Source organism: Saimiri boliviensis, chromosome 17 (assembly GCF_048565385.1).
Source record: "Saimiri boliviensis isolate mSaiBol1 chromosome 17, mSaiBol1.pri, whole genome shotgun sequence".
Taxonomy (NCBI): Eukaryota; Metazoa; Chordata; class Mammalia; order Primates; family Cebidae; genus Saimiri; species Saimiri boliviensis.
Window position 1 is genome coordinate 6,217,129 of NC_133465.1, and position 25,503 is coordinate 6,242,631.

General features: G+C 38.8%; 1 protein-coding gene and 1 non-coding gene across 2 annotated transcripts in view; both read right to left on the bottom strand.

Annotated features, from left to right (window-relative positions):
* Nucleotides 1-25,503, bottom strand: part of PPM1E (protein phosphatase, Mg2+/Mn2+ dependent 1E) — a 252,589-nt gene that overhangs the window by 131,621 nt on the left and 95,465 nt on the right. The window lies entirely within an intron of this gene.
* Nucleotides 22,669-22,775, bottom strand: LOC120366965 (U6 spliceosomal RNA). The gene has a single exon (XR_005581476.1). It is a non-coding gene; the product is annotated as a U6 spliceosomal RNA (small nuclear RNA).

Here is a 25,503-nt window from a genome sequence, read left to right on the forward strand (position 1 = left end):
GGTTATGTCCCTATTTTTAGAAAGTGTGAAGTATTTAGGGATAACAGGGCATAGTATATGTAACTTATTCTCAAATGGTTCAAATATATATATGTATAAATAAGTAGAGAGACAAAGCAAATAGGGCAAAAAATAGGTTAAACTGAGTAAAGAGTATAAGGGTGTTCTCTGAACTATTGTTGCAACTTTCTGTAAATTTGAAATTATTTCCAAATTTTTAATCTTAAACTTCTATATAGAGAAGAAAATTTCCCTATGGGGAAAATTACTATCATTACTATATCAGTTTGCTAGGGCTGCCATAACAAAGCACCACAGATTGGGTGGCTTAAACAACAGAAAATTTTCTCACAGTTCTGGAGATGAGAAGTTCCAGATCTAGATGTCTTCAGGGTTGATTTATTGAGGACTCTCTGTTTGGCTTATAAATAGCTATCTTTTCCCTCTGTCTTCACATGGTGTTTCTTCTATTTGTGTCCTAATCTTTTCTTCTTGTAATGAGACCAATCATAATGGATTAGGATCCGCCTTAAACACCTCACTTAACATTCTAAAACTTACTGTAACATAATATAGGGGCCAGTATCATTTTGAGGTGCAGGGGGTTAAAACCTCAACATTAAGAATTTTGTGGAGACAATTCAGTCCTAACAATTACAATTCAGGTAGTGTATTTTCTCTTAATTGTTGGAAGACATTATAAAATGAACATATATCATGACCAGCCTGACCAACATGGAGAAATCCCATCTCTATTAAAAATATAGAATTAGGCCGGGCACGGTGGCTCAAGCCTGTAATCCCAGCACTTTGGGAGGCCGAGGCGGGTGGATCACGAGGTCGAGAGATCGAGACCATCCTGGTCAACATGGTGAAACTCCGTCTCTACTCAAAATACAAAAAAACTAGCTGGGCGTGGTGGCGCGTGCCTGTAATCCCAGCTACTCAGGAGGCTGAGGCAGGAGAATTGCCTGAGCCCAGGAGGCGGAGGTTGCGGTGAGCCGAGATCGCGCCATTGCACTCCAGCCTGGGTAACAAGGGTGAAACTCCGTCTCAAAAAAAAAAAAAAAAATAGAATTAGCCAGGCATGGTGGCACATGCCAATAATCTCAGCTACTCAGGAGGCTGAGGCAAGAGAATTGCTTGAACCCAGGAGGCAGATGCTACAGAGAGCTGAGATTGCACCATTGCATTCCACTCTGGGCAAGAGTGAAATTCTGTCTCAAAAAAAAAAAAAAAACAAAAAAAAACCCACGTAAATAAAATAAAATGAACATGTATTACCACACATTAGAATACAGAACTCAAGATTAACATTTTCCAGAGACTTATTAGCAAAATGAAAAAATATTTCACAATTACCACTTACATGGAATACGCTTTTAGATAATGCAACATCTAAACACATACAAGTTTCACAAAGAAAGATATACCTCAAAAGTTTGATTTCACTGGTATCCATATTAAGTAAATTGATTTTGGCTATTTGTTTATTCAGCATACTATTCATAACAATTTTCCCTATGTATCTTCTACATATTGCTTTGGTAAATCTGTCTAGCAATAAACATCTAGTCTGTGTTGTGCAAAAGAATTTATACTGTACAGTAGGAGAAGATTCACTGGGCCAGTACTAATGTCCATCAAGCAAGACTTGGCAACCAAAAAGATTAAGCCTAAAGGACTCAGTAGTACTGCAGATAATTTGCTTCACAAGCTGAGAAACATAGGATGCTTTATTACTATTATGAACTAAAATGCATCTATAATTGAAATGTCCCTGTATATTTAAAAAATTGATCTTTAAGGTCCTAGCTTATAAGTAGGTCCTAAAACTTGCTGCAAAATTTTGGTCTGATAATTCCAACATTCCTGCCATATCTAGTTATGATACTTGCTCTATCTCTTCAAACTGTCTTTTTGCCTTTTAGCATGTCCTGTAATTTTTCTTGATAGCCAGACATGATATACTCGGTAAAAAGAATTGCTATAAATAGGCCTTTAGTAATGTGGTGGTAGGATATGGAGGAAGGAGAAACATTCTACAGTCCTATGATTAGGTTTCTATCTTTTAGTGAGCCTGTACCTCCAGACTGTGATCTTCATGTTGCTTCTCAGTTTGCCCCTAACTCCTTACCCCTTAGGTGGGACAGGATGTATAGAGTAGGCTGGAGTTGGGTACGCAGCTTATCCCAGGTCAGTTAGGCTCTAACAAAACCCTAGCAGGTTAGACTCTAGTTAACTATTTATCCTTTGGGCAGAGCTTGTTAAGAAGAACAAAGTGTTCTGGTGTATTTCCACATGGTTCCTTTTCCCCTTTCCCTTCCAGAAGCACAGTGGGATTTTTTTTTTTAATTCACTGTGAGAATTTGATACAGCTCTTGGAGGTAAACTCACAAAAGTGTCGGGGTACCCATACGACTGGGTTCCCCTAAATCCCCTATGACTAGATACCACTCAAATTCCACATTTGAATTTCCAGGAACATGTCAATACAATTTAGATCTCCCTACTCTGATATTGGTACCTGTATACGTTGCTATTTGTGGGTTTCTGCTCTACTAAGCTGTGACTCTGTGTTTTTACCTGTTGGTATCTCCAATTTTGGGAGCAGCAGTTTGCCCTGTGACCTCATTTTAAATAATTTATCTCACTTGGTTGAAAATCATGAACCATAAGACAAAACACTAGAAATAGAATTCAGTAGCATATTAAAATAATTATACACCATGACTGAATGGGATTTATTAATGGACTGTAAGGATGGTTCAGCACATGAAAAATCAAAGAATATAATATACCACATTAACAAAATGAAGGAAAAAACCCACATGATCATCTCAATTGATGTTTGATAAAATTCAAAAAACCGTTTAATGATAAAACCACTAAAAAAACTAAGACCAGAAACTACCTTACTACATCAAAAGTTATATATGACAAACCCACAAAAAGTATTATATTCAATGATGAAAGACTAAAAGCTTTTCCTCTAAAATCAAAAACAAGATAAGGTTACCTGATTGTTTACTTCTATTCTACAGAACACTGGAAGTCCTAGTCAGAGAAATTAGGCAAAAAAAAAAAAAAAAAAAAAAGACAAAAAAAAAAAAAGACAGACATTAAAGACATCCAATTGGCAAGGAAAAAAGTAAAATTAACTCTTTACAGATAATATGATTGTATATGTAGAAAACCCTAAAGATTACACACACACACACGTCAGAAATAATAAATTTATCAAAGTCAACACACAAAAATCAGTTGCATTTCTATTCACTAAATGTGAACAGTCTGAAAAGAAAATTAAGAAAACAATTCTATTTATAGTAGCACCAAAAAGAATAAAATAGTTGGGTATTAACCGAAGAAGCAATACAATGAAAACCACTAAACATTTCTGAAAGAAAAGAGGATATTAACAAAAATTCCATGCTCACGAATTGAAGGGGTTAATATTGTTCAGCTATCAATACTATCCAAAGTGATCCACTGATTTAATGCAATTTCTTTTAATATCCAAATAATGTTTTTTGTAGAAATAGACAAACTCATCCTAGTATTTATATGGAACTTCAAGGGACTCTGAATAGCCAAAATAATCCTGAAAAGGAAAAACAATGCCAGAGGAGTCACACTTCACCCGGAGGAGTCACACTTCACCCTTTCTTTTCTTTTTTTGGGACAGAGTCTTGCTCTGTTGTTCACGCTGGAGTGCAATGGTACGATTTCAGCTCACTGCAACCTCTACCTCCTGGGTTCAAGTGATTCTCGTACCTCAGCCTCTTGAGGAGTAGCTGGGATTTGCGAGATACACCACCATACCCAGCTAATTTTTGTATTAGAGATGTGGTTTCACTATGCAGGCCAGGCTGGTCTTGAACCCCTGACCTAGATGATTCGCCCACCTAAGCCTCCCAAAGTGTTGGGATTACAGGTGTGAGCCACCATGCCCGGCCACATTTTCTGATTTCAAAAGTTTCAACAAAGGTACAGTAATCAAAGTAGAATCGTACTGACATAAAGACAGACATATATGAAGAAGAATGAAATACAATAGGGAATCCAGAAATGTATCCTTGCATACATAGTAAAGTGATTTTTGACAACAGTGCCAAGACCACTCAATGGAGAAAAAGACAGCCTTTTCAACAAATGGAGCTGGGAAAACTGTATATTCACGTGCACAAGAATGAAATTGGATGTTACCTAATACTATGTACAAAAATCAACCCCAAATGGCTCCATGACCTAAATGTAAGACCTGATTCTATAAAATTCTTATTTAAAAAAAACATAAGGCAAGAAAGCAGAAAGCACATTGGATTTGGCAATGCTTTCTTAGATATGACACCAAAGACACAGGCAACAACAAAAAAATAGACAAACTGGACTTTATGGAAATTTAAAAATTTTGTGCATCAAAAGACAGTATCAACAGAGGAGAAAGACAACCTAGAGAATGAGAGAAAATACTTGCAAATCATACATCTAACAAGGAATTAATACAGAACTCAACAATATAAATAACCACCCAATTAAAAAGTGGGCAAATGATGTGAATAGACATTTCTCCAAAAAAGATACACAAATGGTCATAAAGCACATGAAAAAAAGCTCAATATCACTAATTAGGAGAACACAAAATCAAAAGTATAATGAGGTACAGAAAATAACAAGCACTGGCAAGGATGTGGAGAAATCAGAACCCTATGCACTGTTGAAAATATAAAATAGCACAGCCACTGTGGAAATGGTTTCCTCAAAGAGTTAAAAATAGAATTACCAAATGACCCAGCAATTCTATGGGAATATACTCAAAAGAATTGGGTCCCAAAGAAAAACTTATACATCTATAATCGTACGTCTATATAATAGCAGTATTATTCACAGTAGCTAAAACATGGAAGCAACCCAGGTATCCACTGACTGATGAATAGATAAACAAAATGTGGTACATATATACAACAGAGTATTATTCAGTCTTAAAAAGGAAATAAATTCTGGTCAGGCACAGTAACTCATACCTGTAATCCCAACACTTTGGGATGCTGAGGCAGGCAGATCACCTGAGGTCAGGAGTTTGAGACCAGCCTGGCCAACATGGTGAAACCCCATTTCTACTAAAAAGACAAAAACTAGCTGGGCATGGTGGCTTACGCCTGTAGTCTTAGCTACTGAGGAGGCTGAGGCAGGAGAGTAGCTTGAACCCAGGAGGCAGAGGTTGCAGTGAGCCAAGATCAAGCCACCGTACTTCAGCCTGGCAACAGAGCAAGACTCTGTCTCAGAAAAAAGAAAAAAAGAAAAAAAAAAAAAAAGGAAATAAATTCTAATACATGCCACAATGTGAGTGGACCTTGATGAGGACAACATGTTAACTGAAATAAATTGGTCACAAAAAGAGAAATACTGTATGAGTCCACTCAAATTATTTATTAATTGTAGTCAAAATCATAGAGTCAAAAAGCAGGATGATAGTTGCCAGGGGTTAGGAGGAGGAAAGAATGAGAAGTTATCGTTTAATGGATAGAAAGTTTCAGTTTTGCAAAATAAAAACAGTTCTGGAGATGGATGGTGGCAACAGTTGTATAATAATATGAATGTACTTAATACCACTACATTGTATACTTAAAAATGGGTAAGACAGAAAATTTTGTTATGTGTATTTTACCATAATGAAAGAAACCAGAACAACAACAACAACAACAAACCCCCATGAACCATGAACAGAATTGTAGAGGAATGAATCTGTAAAAGTAAATCCACTTGCTAGGTTACTCTATGTTATCCCTGGTTCCTTTCTTACAATTTATTTGTAAAAAATATTTTTACAAATATTTACAACATCAGAAACTTCCAGCAAATGTAAACTTGGTCACACGTTTTGCCTAAGTGATTAGCAACACTGTTAAGACTGGGCATTCAGACACAGGCAAAGCTTACTTTAACGGAGGAAAGTGACTATTCCATTTCCAGACTGCAATACTATACGTAATATATATGAGAAGCCAGTCAAATTATCTAATGAAAATAACACTCAATAACACTTGAATAAAAGGTTATCAATAGAAATATTTTAACTTTAAAAATTTGATCTCTATGTCTCTTTAGTCTCTTAGTTCAAACCGAATTTTCTGTAAGATTTTGTGATGTTCTTTGCTAGAAGACTGCTACATTTCCTTTTACGGTACAAATACAATAGAAATCAAGTTTTTGCAAAAGTCTACTTCTGTAAAGATTGATTGCTGATATCTTTTTTCATGCAATTTTGTAAAATTTATTGCCTCTATAAAAGACTTGAAGTAGAAATAAGACTCAACAGTGAAATAAATTCCATTAAGATATTTTCACAGAAATAATTAGTTTAGTGACAACCTTCCAAAGCCCCACGTGGGGAGGTGGTAAATTGTCTTTGAAAGCCCACCTCAGCTATTTACACTTGCCATTAATAAGGGAAACAGTCAATATCTCTTTAAAAACTAGATAAGAGGCTGAAGGATATAATTATAATATCCAGCAGTCATACAATGTATTTTATTGTAGATAGTTTTTCATCTCTTCTGAAAAGTTATACCTTTATATCACTTTTTTATCTGTAAGCATTATGTTCTCATCTTTATTATAACATTTTACTTTCTTCCTTTTACTATTACCCTTATTGTTCACCTTCATACCCATTTGAAATATAATTAGCTGTAATTCCTTTTTTATACCAGAAATCTTGGTAACTTTTTTTTAAATCTTGGTAACTTTTAAAATCAACTCATTAGAAAATCTCCACAATAAATTCAGATAAGTCAATATATTTGTAAATATTAATCATGTTTGCTTTTAATCTTGGCAATCAATGAAATTCTCTAATATTCCAGGAGCTACAGTCCTTCAGTAAAATGATAGTTGAGGCTGGGCATGATGGCTCACACCTGTGGGAGGCAGGTGGATCACGAGGTCAGGAGTTCAAGGCCAGCATGATGAAACCCCGTCTCTACTAAAAATACAAAAATTAGCCAGGCACAGTGGCAGGCGCCTGTAATCCCAGCTACTTGGGAGGCTGAGGCAGGATAATCACTTGAACCCTGGGGGCAGAGGTTGCAGTGAGCCAAGACTGCATGCCCCTGAATTTCAGTTTGACTCCACCTCAAAAAAATAAAATAAAATAAATAAGAATAATGATAGTTGAAATACATTACTCAAAATATAGTATAATTCTTAAGAACTTAATTCCCAAAATAATATATCTCTGTATTTAACACTATATGACATACAGAAAGTTATGTGAAAAAACTGTAATACTCTGCCTAAAGACTTGCAAAGCATACTCTGAACCCTCCTTTGAAGGTCAGAGATATGTTTACATTGTATGCTTAGGGGATCCTATTTATGATTAATCACTTTTTCATATGCCATCTCCCCTACAATCTTCATTGTTTCACAATTATTACTATTTTTTTGAGACAGGGTCTAGCTCTGTGCCCAGGCTGGAGTGCACTGGCATGATCAAGGCTCAGTGGAGCTTCAACCTCCAGTGCTCAGTTGATCCTCCCATCTCAGCCTCCTGAGTAGTTGGGACTCTAGGCACATACTACCATGCCCAGCTAATTTTTGCATATATATATATATATATATATATATATACACACACACACACACACACACACACATATATATATACATATAATAAATATATATTTTTATAACACAGGGTTTTACCATGTTGCCCAGGCTGGTCTCAAATGCCTGGGCTCAAGCAATCTGCTTGTCTTGGTCTCCCAAAGTGCTAGCATTACAGGTGTGAGCCACTGTGCCCAGACTTGTTCTACAGTATGTTGTTTTGTTTTGTTTTGTTTTGAAACAGAGTCTTGTTCTGTCACCCAGGCTGGAGTTTAGTGGGGTGATCTCAGCTCCCTGCAACCTTTGCCTCCAGGGTTCCAACTATTCTCCTGCCTCAGCCTCCTGAGTAGCTGGGATTACAGGTGCACGCCACCACGTCCAGCTAATTTTTGTACTTTTAATGGAGATGGGGTTTCACCATGTTGGTCAGGCCGGTCTTGAACTCCTGACCTCATGATCCGCCCATCTTGGCCTCTCAAAGTCCTGTGATTACAGGTGTGAGCCACCATGCCCAACTTTTTTTTTCCCTTTTTTTTTTGAGACAGGCTCTCACTCGGTTGCTCAGGCTAAGTGGCTCAATCTCAGCTAATTGTAACCTCTGCCTCCTGGGTTCAAGTGATTCTCCTGCCTGAGCTTCCCGAGTAGCTGACCCTACAGGTGTGCACCACCAGGCCCAGCTAATTTTTGTATTTTTAGTAGAGGTGGGGTTTCACCATATTGGTCAAAATGGTCATGATCTCTTGACCTCGTGATACTCCCCCTTCGGCCTCCTAAAGTGCTGCACCTGGCCAAAATTCTTTTTAAAATAAAAACATTTTAAATAGTTTTTTATTTTACTTTTTTTTTTCTTTTACAGAGTTTTTGTTCTTTTTGTCCAGGTTGGAGTGCAATGGCATGATCTTGGCTCACTGCAACCTCCGCCTCCCAGGTTCAAGAGATTCTCTTACCTCAGCCTCCCAAGTAGCTGGGATTACAGGCGCATACCACCATGCCTGGCTAATTTTGTATTTTTAGTAGAGACGAGGTTTCACCATGTTGGTCAGGCTGGTCTCAAACTCCTGACCTCAAGCGTTCCACTGCGTTAGTCTCCCAAAGTCCTAGTAGTATAGGCGTGAGCCATCGTGTCCAGTCAACAGTTTTTGATTTACAAATTGAGCAGATAGCATAGCATTTTCATATACCTCTCAACACACACACACATTTTCCATTTTCCCTTATTAACAGCTTATATTAGTATGGCTCACTTATTACAGTTAATGAACAAATACTGAAAAGTTATTAACTGGTTCATAATTTGATTTCCTTAGTTTCTACCTAACGTCCTTTTTCTGTTCCAATACCCATTCAGGATGCTACTGTATTACATTTAATTGTCACATCTCCTTAGATATCTCTTAGCTGTGATTTTTTTCTGACTTTCTCTTTTTGAGGATCTTGACAGTTTTGAAGAGTTCCAGTCAGGTACACTGTAGGACGGCCCTCAATTAGAATTTGTTTTTCTCGGTCCAGGAATGGTGGCTCACACCTGTAGTCCCAACGCTTTGGGAGGCCGAGGTGAGTTGATCAGTTAAGGTCAGGAGTTTGAGACCAGCCTAGCCAACATAGGAAACTCTCTGTCTATTAAAACTACAAAAATTGGCCAGGCACAACGGTTCATGCCTATAATCCCAGCACTTCAGGAGGCTGAGGCGGGTGGATCATGAGGTCAGGAGTCCAAGACCAGCCTGGCCAATATGGTGAAACCCTGTATCTACTAAAAAAATACAAAAATTACCCAGGTGTAGTGGCACGCACCTGTAGTCCCAGCTACTCAAGAAGCTGAGGCAGGGGAATCCTTGAACCCAGGAAGCGGAGGTTGTAGTGAGCTGAGATTGTGCCACTGCGTTCCTGCCTGGGCAACAGAGTGAGACTCCATCTCAAAAAAAAAAAAATTAGCTGGTCTCGTTGGCATACACCTGTAATCCCAACTACTCAGGAGGCTGAGGTAGAAAAATTGCTTGAACCTGGGAGTTGGAGGCTGCAGTCAGTCGAGATTGAGCAACTGGACTGCACTGCACTCCAGTCTGGGAAACAGAGCCAGACTCCACTTCAAAAAAAAAAAAGAATTTGTTTTTCTCATAGTTAGACTGGTGTTACAGACTTTTGTGACAAAGATCACAGAGATAAAGTATCATTTTCATCATATCATATCGAGGGTACACATGATATCAACATGATTTATTATCAACCATAATCACTTGGCTTTAAGATGTTCTTGTCAGGTCTCTCCCATGAAGTTATTCTCTTCCTCTCACTCCCCACTTTTTGTAAGGGACACTTTGGAAGGAAGTCACTACGCACAGCCCACACTTAAGGAGTGGGGAATTATGCTCCCTCTCCCTAGGATGGAATATCTATGTAATTTGATTAGCATTATTCCATATGAGAAGATTTGTCTCTTCATTTCTATTTATTAATTTATCCAATTATTGCTGTATCAGCAGGAGCTCATTGTGGAGTCCTGATAAATTAGCAACAACAAGGGGAGTGGCCCCGGGTAGAGGAGAACAATTGTTCTGAGAAATAGCTAACTATAAACCCATTTGTACAATATTCTGGTCCCAAATACCTTGTTCTACACGTAATCCCTCCAGCTTGACCCTATAAAACTTCCCACCAGGCCTGCCTCTTTGCAGACAGCTTCCTCTCTGCTGTGCTGCCCACTGCTTCCTTGCAACATACTTTCTAATACACTTTTTTTTTTTTGAGATGCAGTTTCACTCTTGTTGCCCAGGCTGGCGTACAATGGCGAGATCCTGGTTCACCGCAACCTCTGCCTCCTGGGTTCAAGTGGTTCTCCTGCCTCAACATCCCGAGTAGCCGGGATTACAAGCATGCATCACCACACCCAGCTAATTTTGTATTTTTAGTAGAGACAGGGTTTCTCCAGTTGGTCAGGCTGGTCTTGAACTCCCAACCTCGGGTGATCCACCCATCTCAGCCTCACAAAGTACTGGGATTACAGAGGTGAGCCACCACCCCTGGCCACACTTACTTTCTTCAGTTTATGGCTGTTTCAGCAAATTATTTTACCACCTGTGACACTGGTGCAAATCAGCTGCAACCCACCACAATCATGAACATTTATGTTATACTTCAGGTTATGATACAGTAGTATGGTATTCATTCATTCAATTTGCTCAAATGTTTCTAAATTTTCCCATTGGGTGCTCCTTCATTTGGCTTTTTTTTTACATACCTTTCACAGTGATCTTTTTTTTTTTCTTTACCATTTTCTTACTTTCTGCCACTACAAATGCCCCAGGCTGGTTTTGTACATTTTCTACCCCAGCCCTGGAATCAGCCATTTCTCCAAGGAGTCCTGGTTACTCTTACTGAAGACTAATATTAGAAACCAAGATCTGAGCACTAGATTTACTTGTTACTACTGAATTGGTCTGGCTTTTGTCATTGGCTCCAAGGACATATTCTCTAAGTCCTTGTAATGCCTGACAGAAAAGTGGGTCTTTGTTAACCTGGGAACTTTAGGCCATGCCAAATAGCCTATACTAACAATGTAATTAATGGTGGAGGTTTTGAGTCATGTGGTATCTGTAACAAAAATCAACCATGTGGATGGTCAATTGTGTCTATATGACCAAGCCCCAATAAAAACTCTGGATACCAAGACTTGAGTGATCTTACCTGGTTGGCAATACTTGTAGTGTGTTGTCACAAACTGTTGCTGGGGGAAGTTACCACTGTCCATTACTCCACTGGGAAAAGACAACTAGAAGGTTCACATGAGGAATTCTCCAGTACTCTGTTCCATGTGTTTCTTTCCTTTTATTGTAATAAACCATAACTGTAAATATAACAGCTTTCAGTGAGTTCTGTGAATACCTTTAGGGAATCATTCAACCTGAGGGTGATCTTGGGGATCCCTAAACTTACAGTTGGAGTCAGAAGTGATGGTGATGGTGTTGGAAACTCCTAAACTTTATAGAACATATACTAACTTGTGCACATACCCATCTCATCTATAAAAATTTCCACATGCAACAATCTATACATGAGCTCTTCTGGTATCTTCAACTCTAATCCATTACCACATGGGTCATTCTAGCTTCCTCCTTGTTGATTTGTAAAATTTCTACTGTAACAATGCGAAACCTGGCTCCCACTGTCTGCTATCTATTTTTTTAGTTGTTCAATGTTAGTGTACAAGTACAGCAACAATGCATTTATCAATCTATAAACCCATGCAGAAAAACTTTATCACTTGAGTAAGAACTCTTGTACAGTTCCTTTTGCCTTCAGTTTTACAGACTACAATCATTTTCAAAGTTAGGGCAGTATTTTTCTTCCCATCCCTTTTGGTGAGGTTGTCTCACATATTTGTAATACAGTTAGATGCTCTTGTCACAGTCTGCTTTCTTTCCTAAATACCATGACCTCCTGAATGATATTATTTTTTCTTTAATTTTTTTTTTTTTGTTTTTGAGACAGGGTCTTGCCATGTTGCCAGGCTGGACTTGAACTCCTGGACTCAAGTGATCTTCTTACCTCAGCCTCCCAAGTAGCTGGGATAACAGGCACATGCCACCGTGCCTAGCTCTGAAAGCTATTTTTAAATTTGTACACAATGAGGTTCACTTTTTGTTCTGTAAAGTTCTACAGACTTTAACAAATGCATAACATCATGTATCCACCATTACAGTGCATAAGAACAGTTTCATCACCCTAAAATGCCCCTCTGCTTCACCTACTCATCTCTCCCTCACTGCTTTCCACAATCCCTGACAACCACTGATCTTTTTACTGCCACCATAATTTTCCTTCTCTAGAATGTTACATAATTGAAATTGTTACAGTATGTAGGTTTTTCAGTTACTTAACAATATGCATCTATGTTTTCTCCATGCCTTTTCCTGGTTTAGTATCTCCTTTCTTTTGATCACTTAATAACATTCCATTGTATGAATGTACCACAATAGTTTGGTTACCCATTCACCTATTGTAGAACAATCTGTTGCTTCCAGTTTGGGGGCAGCTATGAATAAAGCTGCTGTAGACATTCCTTTGCAGGTTGCTGTGTGGACATAAGTTTATAACTCAAATGGGTATGTCTATTGCACCTAGAAAATCGATTAATTGCTAGATCATATGGTAAGAGTACGTTTAGCTTTCTTGTAAGCCACTGCCAAACTGTTTTCCAAAGTGGCTGTATCATTTTGCATTTCTACCAATAAAAATGAGAGTTTCTTTTTTTATCTTCACCAGCTTTTCAGTTTTTAAATTTAGCCATTCTAACAGACTTTAATGGTATCTCATTGTTTTAACCTGCAATTCCCTAAAGGCAAATGATGTTGAGCATCTTTTTTATATACTTATTTGCTGTCTCTACATCTTCTTCCTTTTTTTTTTTTTTTTTTGAGATGGAGTTTCGCTCTTGTTACCCAGGCTGGAGTGCAATGGCATGATCTTGGCTCACCGCAACCTCTGCCTCCTGGGTTCAGGCAATTCTCCTGCCTCAGTCTCCTGAGTAGCTGGGATTACAGGCACGCACCATCATGCCCAGCTAATTTTTGTATTTTTAGTAGAGATGGGGTTTCACCATGTTGACCAGGATGGTCTCGATCTCTTGACCTTGTGATCCACCCGCCTCGGCCTCCCAAAGTGCTGGGATTACAGGCGTGAGCCACCGTGCCTGGTCCTACATTTTCTTCTTTTTACTTTTTTTTTTAAAGACAGGGTTTCACCATGTTGGTCAGGCTGGTCTTGAACTCTTGAGCTCAGGTGATCCTCCTGCCTTGGCCTCCAAAGTGCTTGGATTACAGGCGTGAGCCACCACGCCCAGCTCTACATCTTCTTTAGTGTGGTGTCTATTTAGATCTTTTGCTCATTTTTTAATTGGGTTGTTCATTTTCTTATTGTTGAATTTTAAGTGTTCTTTGTATATTTTGGGGTACAAGTCCTTTATCAGACAGTTTTGCAAAGATTGTCTCCCAGTTTGTGACTATCTTCACTCCCTTTCCTGTGTCTTTCCGAGTACACAAATTTAAAGTCAATTTTATCAATGTTTTTCTTCTATTAATCATGCTCTTTGAGTTGTATCTACAATTCATGGCCAAAATCAAGGTCACTAGATTTCTCCTATGTTATCTTCTAGAAGTCTTATAAGTTATGCATTGTACATTCATGTATATGATCCATTTTAAGTTAATTTTTGTGAAAGGTATAAGATCAATGTGTAGATTCTACAGGACTCTCTTAACTGAATGGCTTCAAAGATTTATTAACATGTCATTGTCAGTGATCATCACCTTCTCTGGGACAGTCTAGGAGACCTGGCTGGAGATGAGGCAGAGTCAAGACTAACTTCTCAAATGCTGCCAACTTTTATATGCAGCACACTACATTGTCTAAATTAGCAAATATGTAGCACATATAATTTATAAAAGCTTCATGGGTTGGGTGCAGTGGCTCATGTCTGCAATCCTAGCACTTTGGGAGGCCAAGGCAGGCGGATCACAAGGTAAGGAGTTCAAGACCAGCCCGGCCAACATCGTGAAGCCCCCTAAAAATACAAAAAAATAGCAGGATATGGTGGCAGGCACCTATAATCCCAGCTACTTGGAAGGCTTAGGCAGGAGAATCACTTGAACCCAGGAGACAGAGGTTACAGTGACCGGAGATGGTGCCACTGAACTCCAGCCTAGGTGACAGTGCAAGACTCCATCTCAAAAAAAAAAAAAAAAAAAAAAGTCTCAGGATTTTAATAGAATTTCTGAAGGTCTTTTAAACAATTCCTTAACATAAATTAAAAGTCCAATAAATGTTTCTGTTTAAGAGTAATCTTAAACAGAAATAAAATCAGTTTGTGACTATTAGGGATAATGAGAGATTTTGTGTGTGTGTGTGTGTGTGTGTGTGTGTGTGTTAGTTATTTATTCGCATTCTCTCACAGTTGCATATCCTGGTAATTCTTTTTGTTTGTTGGGGTTTTTTTTTTCATTTTTTAACTTTTGAGACAGAGTCTCAATCTGTCACCAGGCTGGAGTGTGCAATGAAGTGATCTTGGCTCACTGCAACCTTCACCTCCCGGGTTCAAGCAATTCTCCTGCCTCAGCCTCCTGAGTAGCTGGACTACAGATGTGCACCACCATGCCCAGTTAGCTTTTGTATTTTTAGTAGAGATGGGGTTTCACCATGTTGGCCAGGATGGTCTCCATCTCTAGACCTCGTGATCCACCCACCTTGGCCTCCCAAAGTGCTGGGATTACAGGCATGAGCCATTGCGTCCAGCCCTGTTTTTTTCAGGGACAGGGTTTCACTCTGTTGCCCAGGCTGGCACTATCACGGCCCACTGTAACATCCAACGCCTGGGCTCAAGTGATCCTTCCCACCTTAGCCTCTGGAGTAGCTACGACTACAGGCTTAAATATACATATACCCAGTCAAAAATATACATTTTAATAAAATACAAGGTTACAGTGGGAAGGCCCCACAATATCATGAGTAATAAAATTTCCCAGACCATTTACAATAACACTAAAAAATTTAAAACTTGGGTATAAATCTAACAAAACATGCACAGGATCTGCGTGCTAAAAACTACAAAATACTGATAAATTTGTTTTTCTGTTGCTTGAGACAGGGTCTGTCTTTATCACCCAGACTAAAGTGCAGTGGTACAATCATGGCTTACTATAGTCTTGACCTCCTGGGCTCAATCACCTCGCCTCAGCCTCCCCAGTAGCTGGGACTATAGGCATAAGCCACCACAGCTGGTGAATTTTTCTATTTTTTTGTAGAGATGGAGTCTCACTGTGTTGCTGAGGCTGGTCTTAAACTCCTGTACTCAAGCAATCCTCTCACCTCAGCCTCTCAAAGTGCTGGAATTACAGGCATGAGTCACTACATCAAGCCAAAAAAAAGTCTTAATGACCTAAATACTGCAGAAACGTAGCATGCTCACATGGATTGGGAGACTTTACGAAGTAAAGATATGAATTCTTTCAAAATTGACCTGCAGTTGGTTTAATGCAATTCCTATCAAAATCCTAACAGATTTTTACATATGAACAAGCTGATTCTAAAATCTATATGGAAAGAGGAACTAGAATAGCTAAAAGAATTTTGAAAAAAAGCATAAAATAAGGGTAATATGGAAGGACAAAGGAACAAGCATAGCTAAAAGAATTTTGAAAAAAGAATAAAATAAGGATGATCACATTAGCTTTTTAAAGACTTATTACATAGACACAACAGTTAAACGGTCACATTGGGAGACATATAAACACATATATAAATAGAACAGAAAAAGAGTAAAAAAATAGACTCACACATGTACAGACAACTAACTTTTGACAAAGGTATAAAAGCAATTTAATGAAGCAAGGATAGTCATTTTAACAAATGATGGGGGACAACTGGTCTCCTGTAGGTGACAAAATAGACCTTGATCTAAACCTCACAAGTTATACTGAAATTAACAAACTTCAAATGCATAATCTTCTCAAATGTTGAACTCTAAGACTCTTAGGAAAAAAACAAGAGAAATTCTGTGTGACCTAAATTTAGGGAAAATGTTCTTAGATATGACACCAAAAGTAAAACCCATTAAAAAATTAAATTATACTTCATCATAATTAAAAATTTTACTCTATGAAATACATTAAGAAAATGAGAAAAGAAGCCACAGATTGGGAGAAAATATTTGCAAATCACATATATTTGACAAAGAATTTATATCTAGAATAAATAAGGAAATCTCTAACCTCAACTGTAAGTAAGTAAGCAGTCCAATTAAAAAGTGGGCAAACAAGTCAACAAGGCAATCCCATTTATAAGAGCCATACCCTCCACTCTACCAAAACAAAACAAAACAAACAACAACAAAAACAACCTAGGAATACATCTAAGCAAGGAAGGGAAATATCTCTACAAGAACCACAAAACACTTTCGAATGGGCAAAAGACATGAACAGACACTTCTCAAAAGAAGACATACAAGTGGCCGATAAACATGAAAAAATTGCTCCACATCACTAATAATCAGAGAAATGTAAATCAAAATCACAATGACATTCCATCTCATATCAATCAGATGTCAGAATTGCTATTATTAAAAACTCAGAAAACAACAGATGTTGGCAAGGCTGTGGAGAAAAGGAAAGACTTACACACTGTTGGTGAGAATGCAAATTAGCTCAGCCACTATGGAAAGCAGTTTGAAGATTTCTCAAAGAACTTAAAACAGAACTACCATTTGTCCCAGGAATCCCATTTCTGGGTAAATATCCAAAAGAAAACAAATAATTCTATCAAAAAGACACATGCACTTGCATGCTCATCGCAGCACTATTCACAATAGCAAAGACATGGAATCAACCTAGATGCCCATCAAATGTGGCCTCGATAAAGAAAATGTGGTACATATATACCATGAACTACCATCCCGCTATTAAAAAAAAGAACAAAATCAGGTCCTCTGCAGCAACACAGGTGCAGCTGGAGTCCATTATCCTAAGTGAATTAATACAAGAACAGAAAGCTAAATACCACATGTTCTCATAGTGAGAGCTAAATTTGGGGTATTCATGGGCATAAAGATGGCAATAATAGTAACTGGAGACTTCCTAATGGGTGCGATGAGGTAACTGTTGAAAAACTATTGGGTTTGAAAAGCACATACTGGATAATTCCACTTATATAACATTCTCAAAGTGACACAATATGGTGATGGAGAACAGATCAGTGGTTGCCAGAGATTAGGATTGGGGTGTGACCGTACAGGGTTAGCACACGGGAGTTTCTTTGGGATTTCTATATCCCAATTGTGGTAATGGTCATATGAATTTATAAATGTGATAAAATCCTGTAGAACTACATATACTCGCCCCACCAAACTTTTTTTTTTTTTTTTTTTTTTTGAGACAAAGTCTCAATCTGTCTTCTATGCTGGAGTGCAGTGGCACTATCTTGGCTCACTGCTACCTCCGCCTCCCAGGTTCAGGCAATTCTCCTGCCTTAGCCTCCTGAGCAGCTGGGATTACAGGTGTGTGCCACCACACCCAGCTAATTTTTGTATTTTTAGTAGAGACAGGGTTTCACGATGTTGATCAGGCTAGTCTCAAACTCCTGACATTGTGATCCACCTGCCTCAGCCTCCCAAAGTGCTGGGATTACAGGTGTGAGCCACTGCACCCGGCCATTTTTTAAGGATTGTATGCTAAAACTGGTGAAATCTTGGGAGGCCGAGGCAGGTGGATCACCTGAGGTTGGGAGCTCAAGACCGCTCTGACCAACATGGTGAAACCCCGTTTCTACTAAAAAAACACACACAAAAATTAGTGGTAGCCAGGAGTGTGACACATGCCTGTAATCCTAGCTACTTGGATGGCTGAGGCAGGAGAATCGCTTGGACCCAGGAGGTGGAGGTTGCAGTGAGCAAAGACTGCGCCACTGCACTCCAGCCTGGGTGACAGAGTGAGATGCCATCTCAAAAAATAAAAGCCTAGTGAAATCCAAATAAGGTCAGTATTTTAGTTAATAAATAATATTATATCAATGTCAGTTTTCTGATTTTGATAATTAAACTATGGTTATGTAAGATGTCATTGGGGGAAGTTAGGTGAAGAGTACATGTGAACTCTTTGTATTATTTTTGCAACTTCTAGGTGAGTCTAAAAATATTTCAAAATTAAAGTTTAAAAATCCCTGTTATGTTATTATGCAGAACATCTTAATTCTGAACCTACACTCCAGACTATTTTTTTTAAAAGGAGCACCAATTGTGCTAATTTAAAAACAAAACAAAACCAAATCACTGTATGTTTCAAGTTTCTTTCTCTACATACAGAAGTAGTAGAAGCTTTACATTTTTTCTTTAATTTCAAGCAGATAAAATTCTGAGAAACTTCTCCCTTTGCAGAACATACCCGGAGTGCTGGGTTTATTTTTTTTTAATCAAACAATATCTCAAAAGAAAATGATGATAATTTATTCTAGTCTGTGCTGGTTAGATCCTACCTGGAATACTGCTCTCAATTCTAGGTATAATTCTTTAAGAACAGTTAATTCAGAAATGAATGACCTGGATAGTGAAGAAATTTAAAACAGTATTTTCTGAGGATCAAATAGAGGAACTAGGTTATGTCTACTCTAGAGAAGAAAAAATACTGAAGTTCCAATATTGTGTTTAAGTCTACAAAAGGTTACCACGTGGAAGACAACAGATTTATCTGGAATACTCTAAGGTGCAGAAATAGGATCAATAGTCCTACAGAGACAGACTTTTACTCAAGATAAGCAGACACTAAAAAACAGTGCTTCCCAAAGAGGAAATGAGCTGCCTTAGAACACAGTGCCTGTCACGGAAAAAATAAAAGCACTGGCAATAATGTTGGCCTTTCAGGACTTCTGATTTAAAATAGCAGATTACACACATCCATTTATCACAGAAACCTCCTGAAATGTGAAATTAAAATAACAAAAAGACATGAAAGAAATAATACCGGACAGAAAAGATTAACAAATATTTGAAAGCAAGAAAGGGAATGAAGGAGTAGCAACCTTCACATAGCAGGACAGAGAAAGCTGAGTCCAAACTATTCAATGGGGGATGACACCAAGAATCTAGCTGGTTCTCATCAAAGGAATCTAAGGAACTGGAGATACCAGCTATCTCAGACAGCAGGTATAAGAAGTGTTGGAAACGTTGCAATTCACTGAAATTATACAGAATAAATACTTAAGATACTCTTCTTCCAACCTCCCATGCAACCAAACAAGTGCACCTCCCTCACACGGGTAGGAGAGAAAATGTTTATTTTCTGATTAATTGAACCAGAAGAGCCTTATATTCAAAGACACAAGGTATATAGTGAGGGACAGAGGTAAATCACCTCACTGAAATTAAGGATACTATGTGAAAAATTATATACAAACAGCTGTATTCCCTTACTTAGTTCCCAAAATGCTGGCTAAAGAGAAGAGTCTAGGCTGGTGCAGTGGCTCACGCCTGTAATCCCAGCACTTTGGGAGGCTGAGGTGGGTAGATCACGAGGTTAAGAGATCAAGACCATCCTGGCCAACATGGTGAAACCCCATCTCTACTAAAAAAAATAAATAAAAATTAGCTGGGTGTGGTGGTGTGTACCTGTAGTCCCAGCTACTTGGGAGACTGAGGCAGAAGAACTGCTTGACCCTGGAGGCAGAGGTTGCAGTAAACCAAGATTGCACCACTGCACTCCAGCCTGGTGACAGAGTGAGACTCCATCTAAAAAAAAAAAAAAAAAAAAAAAAAAAAAAAAGAAGAGTCTAAAAGTTCTAAGATAAAGTCAGTCACATACAAGCTGGGTGTGGTGACTCATGCCTGTAATCCCAACACTTTGGGAGGCCAAGGCGGATGGCTCACTTAAGGATAAGAGTTTGAGATCAGCCTTGGCTAACATCGTAAAAGCCTGTCTCTACTAAAAATACAAAAATTAGCCAGGCATGGTGGCGTGCCCAATAGTCCTAGCTGCTCAGGAAGCTGAGGCAGGAGTACTGCTTGAATCCAGAGGCAGAGGTTGTAGTGAGCCAAGATTGTGCCACTGCACTTCAGAAAGGGGGACAGAGCGAGATTCTGTCTCAAAAAAACAATAATAATAAATTAAGTAAGCCACATTCAAATAGAATCAGAAATCAGAATGCTATCATCTTTCTCAATAATAACAGCGAAAACTGAGGGACAACAGACTAATGCCTTTGAAATTCTGTGGGAAAACAATTTTCAAACATAATTTTTTTTTTTTTTTAAGAGACAGCATCTTGCTCTGATTTCCAGGCTGGAGTACAGTGGCCCAATCAGAGTTTATTGCAGCCTTAAACTCCTGGGCTCAAGTGGTCCTGCTGCTTTAGCCTCCCAAGTAGCTAGGACTACAGGCATGACCCATCATGCCTGGCTAATTGCTGTTTTAGACACCGGGTTGCACGATATTAACCAAGCTGTCCTCAAACTCCTGGGCCTTAAGCAAATCACCTGCCTTGGTCTCCTAAGGTGCTGGGATTATAGGTAGGAGTCATGATGCTTAGCTTTTAACCTGAAACTGGGTACACAACTAGACTAACAATCAAGCGGAGGAGTGGAATAAAGATATTTCAGGTTAACAATGCCTGAAAAAAAAAAAACCATAAATCTTTTTAAGATTAAAAAAAACTTTTTTTTTTTTTTAAATAAAGATGAGTTTTACCATGTTGGTCAGGCTGGTCGTGAACTCCTGACCTCAGGTGATCTGTCTACCTTGGCCTTCAAAGTGCTTGGATTACAGGCGTGAGCCACCACACCCCGCCAAGATTAAAAAAAAAAAACTTTTTAAATGTACAATTTCATGCTTTCTAACCATGAATTTTTTCTTTTCTTTTTTTTTAAGACAAGGTTTCACCATGTTGGCCAGGATGGTCTCGAACTCCTGACCCTAGGTAATCCACCTGCCTCAGCTTCCCAAATTGCTGGGATTACAGGCATAAGCCACCATGTCCAGCGACTATGAATCTTTTATAAGACTAGTAAAGGATGTGCGCCAGCAAAACTAGGAAGGAAACCCAGAAAGAAATGAAAGCCAGAAAACTGAAGCTCTAATGAAAAAGCAGCCTCAGAAACCACAGGGATCATGGCAGAGCTACACAGAAGATCTAGAGAGTGTACAGTCTGGATTGGAACAGGTAGATGCAAAGTTCCAAGATGAAAGCCTTACAAAAAATGATTATCCAAGATGTTTAACTATATTGATAGTGGTTTTTATATTTCTATTGCAAAGTTCAGAAAATAAAGGACAATAGGTATATGGGAAAACTAAACAAATGAAAAGTAAATTATTAACTCCAGGAATAACAAAAGATTATATAAGAAAGAAAATGTAAACACAGTATGCAGTGTGTATACAGGTGACTCAGTTGTTAACAATATATACATAATTCAAACAATGTAAACGTTATTTTGCCTAAAGTTGTGGTATGATTATACTGGGAGTTTGTGGGGGAAGGTAAGTGGTAGCAGGAGTTGGATAAAATTGTTAAAGCTTTATCTTCCAGAATAGAAAACAAAGAGTTACTGTCTATAACTTAAAAAATAAGAAATAGCAGGGCTGGGCGCGGTGGCTCAAGCCTGTAATCCCAGCACTTTGGGAGGCCGAGGTGGGCGGATCACGAGGTCAAGAGATCGAGACCATCCTGGTCAACATGGTGAAACCCCGTCTCTACTAAAAATACAAAAAATCAGCTGGGCATGGTGGCGCGTGCCTGTAATCCCAGCTACTCAGGAGGCTGAGGCAGGAGAATTGCCTGAACCCAGGTTGCGGTGAGCAGAGATCGCACCAGCCTGGGTAACAAGAGCAAAACTCCGTCTCAAAAAAAAAAAAAGAAATAGCAATAGAAACATTCTTTTTTTCCCCAATATTTAACATATTAACATGTCCACAACAGACATTATTTACAGACAGGTAAATCTCAGAAGAAATCATTTAAAGTATTAAAAATGGCTGGGCACGGTGGTTCACGCTTGTAATCCCAGCACTTTGGGAAACTGAGGGAGGTGGATCACCTAAGGTCGCAAGTATGAGACCAGCCTGACCAACATGGAGAAATCCCATCTCTACTAAAAAAATACAAAATTAGCTGGGCATGATGGCATATGTCTGTAATACTATCTACTTGGGAGCCTGAGGCAGGAGAATTAGTTGAACTCAGGAGGCAGAGATTGAGGTGAACCAGATCGTGCCATTGCACTCAAGCCTGGGCAACAAGAACAAAACTCTGTCTCAAAATAATAATAATCAACATAACAATAATTAAAAATAGTTGCTTCTCTTGATGTTGCCATCCCAATGTTAAGAAAAAGAGAGGGAGAGAGAGAAAAAGAAAGAAAAAAACATTAAAATAGTTGTTTCCAAGGAGGAATTGAGAATGAAGAAGGGTAAGAAACTGTTCTTAGTATATGCTTTAAAGTATACTATTTCACTTAAAAAATTATACACTTATTACCTTAAATAAAAATTACAATTATTACCATTTTATTTTTTTTAATTATAAAAAAATATGGAACACTTCACTAATTTGCATGTCATCCTTGTGCAGGGGCCATGCTAATCTTCTCTGTATCATCCCAATTTTAGTATCTGTGGTGCCAAAGCGAGCACATTTTATTATTTTATTAAATTTTTTATTATTATTTTTTGAGACGGAGTTTCGCTATTGTTACCCAGGCTGGAGTGCAATGGTGCGATCTCTGCTCACCGCAACCTCCGCCTCCTGGGTTCAAGCGATTCTCCCACCTTAGCCTCCTGAGTAGCAGGGATGACAGGTGCCTGCCACCACACCCAGGTATCTGTTGCATTTTTAGTAGAGACGAGGTTTCACCATGTTGGCCAAGCTGGTCTTGAACTCCTGACCTCAGGTGATCCACCTGCCTCGGTCTCCCAAAGTGCTGGGATTACAGGTGTGAACCACCACACCCAGCCAATTATTTTTAAAATTTATAGGTTCTCATCTCCCTCTCCTAGACCCACTGTAACAGAATATCTGGATAGACATTTTTAAATGGCTTAAAAGATTGTAAACAGTTAAGTTGGATAAAACACTGGTGTAAGATCATGGACTTTGGCCAGGTGTGGTAGCTCATGCCTGTAATCCCAGCTACTCAGGAGGCTGAGGCAGGAGAATCACCTAAACTTGGGAGGCGGAGGTTGCAGTTAGCCAAGATTGTGCCATTGCACTCCAGCCTGGGCAACGAGCAAAAGTCTGTCTCAAAAAAATAAAAAAAGATCGTGGACTTAAAGCCCAATGCAGACTTTTCCATATTTTCCACATTCCACTGACTCAAAAATGTACCCTCAACCCCAGCCAGCAAATCTAAATAAGAATGCAACTCATTACAAAGAAGGCCAAGAAAGAGAGTTTAAATGGGTCAGCACAATCCATCATTACCATAAGTAAAGCTCCTTAAAAGTATATAAAACCCTAGGATTTCAACATGAATAATAAAAAAAAAAATACATAAAACCCAGGCCAGGCGAGGTGGCTCACACCTGTAATTCCAGCACTTTGGGAGGCCAAGGCGGGCGGATCACGAGGTCAGGAGATTGAGACCGTCCTGGCCAACATGGTGAAACTCCATCTCTAATAAAATACAAGTAAATTAGCCGGTGTGGTAGCACACACCTGTAGTCCCAGCTACTTGGGAGGCAGAGGCAGGAGAATTGCTAGAACCTGGGAGGCAGAGGTTGCAGAGAACTAAGATTGTGCCACTGCACTCCAGCCTAGCGACACACCAAGACTCAAAGATTCCGTCTCAAAAAGAAAAAAGTATATAAAACCCACACAGATAAGTTAGTAACAAAATCTTTGTACGTTAAAAATACTAAGTTACACTGACATATTAAGCTAATTTCTTGCTATCTAATATGATATATTAAGCAACAATTTTTATTGCATAATTTGATTAAATATACAGTTAATGTACCTCTTCCTTCAATATAGCTTATCTTTGAGGTTCTGCTGAATTTTAGTTTCCATAACAACCTGAATAAATCCTTTACTGCTGTAGATATCTGCAGCTATTTATAAACGCAACAACTGGATCTGTCCAGCTAGATAATGTAAGACATCAAAGCAGTTTTTTTTTGTTTTGTTTTGTTTTGTGAGAGGGAGTCTGTGTCACCCAGGCTGGAGTGCAATGGTGCAATCTTGACTCACTGCAACCTCCGCCTCCTAGGTTCAAGCAATTCTCCCCGCCTCAGCCTCCCAAGTAGCTGGGATTACAGGTGCCCACTGTCTGCCACCACACCCAGCTAATTTTTCTATTTTTAGTAGAGTTGGGGTTTTGCCATGTTGGCCAGGCTGGTCTCAAACTTCTGACCTCAGGTGATCTGTCCGACTCAGCCTCCCAAAGTGCGGGGATTACAGGCATGAGCCACCGTGTCTGGCCCCAAAACAGTTTTCTTTTGCTCTAAATAAACTTAAGAAAAATGTCAGGAAACATTAAAACTATAATTTATACATTTATATCTTAAATATAAAAATGTACTATAACTATACAGAATAAGACAGACATGGGGCTAGGCATGTTGTCTCATGCCTGTAAGCCCAGCAATTTGAGAGGCTGAAGCAGGTGGATCACAAGGTCAGGAGTTCGAGATCAGCCTGGCCAACATGGTGAAACCCCATCACTACTAAAGACACAAAATATTAGTCAGGGGTTGTGGTGCACGCCTGTAATCCTAGCTACTTGGGAGGCTGAGGCAGGAGAATCACTTGAACCTGGGAAAAGGAGGTTGCAGTGAGCCAAGATCGCACCACTGCACTCCACCCTGGGCAACAAGGTGACTCCGTCTCAAAAAAAAGAAAAAGAAAGAGAAGAAATACACTTAGACATTTTACTCAGAAGTTTTTGTTTGTTTTTAATTTTTTATAGAGACAGTTTTACTAATATTGCCCAATCTGGTCTCAAACTCCTGTACTCAAAGGATCCTCCTGTCTCAGCCTTCCAAAGTGCTGGGATTACAGGCATAGGCCACTGTACTCAGCCAGATTGTATTTATTTGTGTGTGTGCGTGAATCAAAAGTTCATCTCTTTATTTATTTACTTTTATTTTAGTTTTCCATAAATTAAAGGGGTAAAGGCGGTATTTGGTTACATGAGTAAATTCTTCAGGGGTGATTTGTGAGAGTTTGATGCACTCATCACCCAAGCAGTATACGCTGCACCGTATTTGCGGACTTTTATCCCTCGCCCCCACTCCACTCTTGCTGCCCAAGTCCCCAAAGGCCATTGTATCATTCTTACGCCTTTGCGTAAGTCAGATATTTTAAATCAATTTCTTCTCTTCACAGTAACACAATGCAAGATAAAACACAAAGAAGAAAACA